The sequence below is a fragment of the Sinocyclocheilus rhinocerous genome, unplaced genomic scaffold (assembly GCF_001515625.1).
Source record: "Sinocyclocheilus rhinocerous isolate Xijiao unplaced genomic scaffold, SAMN03320098_v1.1 scaffold63, whole genome shotgun sequence".
Taxonomy (NCBI): Eukaryota; Metazoa; Chordata; class Actinopteri; order Cypriniformes; family Cyprinidae; genus Sinocyclocheilus; species Sinocyclocheilus rhinocerous.
The window spans coordinates 427,692-431,595 of NW_015659563.1; the positions used below are offsets into that span (position 1 = coordinate 427,692).

Below are 3,904 nucleotides of genomic sequence, written 5' to 3' on the forward strand. Positions count from 1 at the left end.
AATTATTATATATAGATTAGATTATTAATGTAAAACACCTAAAACTAAAAAGCTAAAATATATTTAAAAATAGTCAAATATATTGAATAGCTTTAAATATGAAATATTATTGAATATATAATAATATTATTTATTTTACTATTTGTATCCACATTATATATATATATATATATTATTAAATGCAGCCACATAGGAGTGATAACTCTTATTTCCATGTCATGTTGTACCATAATCAGGAACAGGAAAAAAAAACACTATTGTTCTTGTTCTTTGGTCCTCTAAAGGTCAGATGTAACTAGTACATGTGCTGTTCGGTGTTTGTTACGCTGTGTGTTTCTAATGGAAGCACATGTGTAATTGTGGCCTCTGCACATTTCCCATGATCCTGTGCATTTCCACTGATGCACGCTTCTTTCCACATAGAACCTGAAGGGAAATGTGAAGTGTACTTCTTTTAATGTCATAGAGAAGACTCATTAAAGCAGGGGCATAACAATTCCTCCATTAATTTTCCAGCAACCAGTTTTTAATTAATAGTCCACATAGGAGTGATAACTCTTATTTCCATGTCATGTTGTACCATAATCAGGAACAGGAAAAAAAAACACTATTGTTCTTGTTCTTTGGTCCTCTAAAGGTCAGATGTAACTAGTACATGTGCTGTTCGGTGTTTGTTACGCTGTGTGTTTCTAATGGAAGCACATGTGTAACTGTGGCCTCTGCACATTTCCCATGATCCTGTGCATTTCCACTGATGCACGCTTCTTTCCACATAGAACCTGAAGGGAAATGTGAAGTGTACTTCTTTTAATGTCATAGAGAAGACTCATTAAAGCAGGGGCATAACAATTCCTCCATTAATTTTCCAGCAACCAGTTTTTAATTAATAGTGCAGGCAGTATTAAATATGGAGTACACAAATTGCCTGTGGGCTTCGTAATTAATTCTAATGGAAGAAATTAAAAATTGGTGGGGTGGATTCAGATTATTCTGCTGTATGGCCGTGGTTTCAGGACCACTGGAGCGACTCTGTCAAAGAAAAGATCTTGCCTGGACTTTCCAGAAATCTCTGTCCTTTGTCACTCCGATGGATGAATGTCCATCTGCCCAGACCGACCTTGAAATAGACTTGATTTGTTTTTGTGTGTTTGAAAATTCCCCGAATCCCTAATTCAGGATGATTTGTTTACTCTGCATTTTTTTTGTGAATGTTTTGTTTGGGTGTTTTTTTGTTGGTTTGTTTGTTTTTTATGGGTTTGGTTTCTGTTTTGTTTGTGGTATTGGTTAGGGTTTTTTTTTTGTTTAGTTTTTTTGTTGTTTTGTTTTGATTTTTTTTTTTTTTACTTTTGCGTTCATTCATTTTTCCGTTTTTAGCCATGACGAAAATTTGTAAGTTGTGTTTTTAAATGCTATGCTGAAAACCAAAATTGAAATTAGAACCGTACACACAACATGCTGCCTGAAAAAGTAAAATATTGACTTTTTTCAGATTTTTGTTTACGACTTTTTGCACCATAATATACATTTGAAAAATGCACAAAATGATATTGAAAAATTTAAATTTTAACAAGTTTTCTTTGGCCAAATTAGAAGTAATGCTTCTCCCGCATGTTCAGTTGAGAACTTGAGCCGTCTCTGGAAAAGTGCAGAGACCTAATACAAATATGATTTTAAAACCGAAATCCTGGGAACTTTATCATCATGAAATTATATATTGGGGTATAATTTTGTCGTAATTTTGTGTAGGGATGTAACGATTCACTCAACTCACGATTCGATTTTCTCACGATTTTTTTTAACAAAATGAGATTGAAGTCATTATACAGTAAATGAAAAGGTGTCGTTTTATTAGGCTATTGTAGCCTAGTGTCTCTGTCAGCGGCACACGCAGCCTTTCTTTCAGAGCAGACGGGCCGAGCCGCTTAAATTAATATGCCAAACGAAACTATAAACTTAAAGTCTTACCGGTTTTTAAAGGCCTTAATATGAAGCTTGTCACATGTTTAGAACATACTGGATTATGCACTTTCTCCACAGCAGCTCAGTCTGTGTCCTCCGCTATATTTTCAGATGCGCTCGTATCAAACTACTGTATATCGATATAAACGGTATTGCCTCATATCGAAACACTTATAAAGAAAATATCGATATATCGTACAAACTCGATATACCGCCCAGCCCTACCAATTGGTAATTTCGGTGCTTAAATGTATTTCAGTTAGATGTCAACTTATTATACATAAATTATGAAATTTATATAATTTTATTTTTAAATTTTAAAGAATCTTAACTTTTGAAAATAATGTTGTATACACTTACATATGAATACAAATTGTTAGAAAAGTATTTTTGAATATATATATGTATATATATATATTAAAAATTGGATAAACATTTTTAAAAACCAGCATCTATCTATCTGTCTGTCCGTCTGTCCGTCCGTCCGTCCATCGTTCAGCAGGCAAAATACGTTTTGTTTGTGGTATTGGTTAGGGTTTTTTTTTTGTTTAGTTGTTTTGTTGTTTTGTTTTGATTTTTTTTTATTGTACTTTTGCGTCCATTCATTTTTCCGTTTTTAGCCATGACGAAAATTTGTAAGTTGTGTTTTTAAATGCTATGCTGAAAACCAAAATTGAAATTAGAACCGTACACACAACATTGCTGCCTGAAAAAGTAAAATATTGACTTTTTTCAGATTTTTGTTTACGACTTTTTGCACCATAATATACATTTGAAAAATTCACAAAATAATATTGAAAAATTTAAATTTTAACAAGTTTTCTTTGGCCAAATTAGAAGTAATGCTTCTCCGTGATGTTGAGGAGTGGTAGTGTAGGGTGTTCCTGGTTTTCGGGGTGATATCAGAGTCTTCCTGTCTCGCGGAGCCCATGGGATGCGTTATCTGCCGCTCACCAGCGATCACAGACATGTTCCTCTTCCATTACACGGTTTCAAACACAAGCGTGAAAGTCATAAAGTTTAATGGTGTTCTCTCGCAGGTACAATCACTCCCTCTTTTTGAGTCCACGCTTCATTAAGTCCCAGAGAGATCTGTGTGTGTGTGCCAGGCTCTGTGCCCATGACTGTGAGGTTGTCAGTCAGAAGTGGTTAGGCTATTGCTGCACGTTTCTTTGTGAAATTGAAATATAACAAAATTTAATTGAAATTTTAAAACAAACCCCAAATCAAACAACTAAGTTACACAAATAAAAGAAATCTCTTAATATGAACAAACTAAGGCTTTGTCTGTGGCTCTCCAGAGTTCAAACACAAATACACACTGGAGCATTTGGAAAATATTTCACCAGTATCCTATTTCTACAGCTTCAACTGAGGTGCTTTTGCTTTTGTTTTGTTCCCTCTTGCACCCCCGTTGAACCGGCCCTGGAGAGTTAATTGCAAAGAAATATGTATAGTATTGTATTTCATCCATGTTTTTAGGCATGAAAAATTTTCAATATCATAAAAATATCAAAGCCAAAGATTTTCGTAAAGGTTACTGGAGGCCACGTCAGTAGCGCGAGAGGGTGCTTCGCTTATAGCGTCTGTATAGAGACGTTAAAAAAGCTAGAAATTAAATTTTGCATTTATATACATTAAAAAACAAGCTTTATATCATTTTACGATTTTTAATGAAATACCAATTTTGAATTATCTTCATTTCTATTCTATTCTATTCATCAGTGTTTAAAACCATTTTCCGTATTTCATTTCTGGTATAAAAAAAAAAAGAAAAAACGAATGAACGCAAAAGTACACGGACCATCTTGGTTTGGCTTGGTTTTTGTTTTGGTTTGATTAGATTTGATTTAATTTTGTTTCTTGTTTGTTTTGTGTTTTTTTTTTTGGCTTTTTTTGTTTGGTTTTTTGGTTTTTGTTTTTTTTTTTGTTTTGTTTTGTTTTT

At 33.5% G+C, this 3,904-nt stretch overlaps 1 protein-coding gene across 5 annotated transcripts in view; it reads left to right on the plus strand.

The window, feature by feature from the left end:
* wwox (WW domain containing oxidoreductase) overlaps positions 1–3,904 on the plus strand; it is a 245,073-nt gene that overhangs the window by 77,706 nt on the left and 163,463 nt on the right. The gene's annotated exons all lie outside the window — the stretch shown is intronic.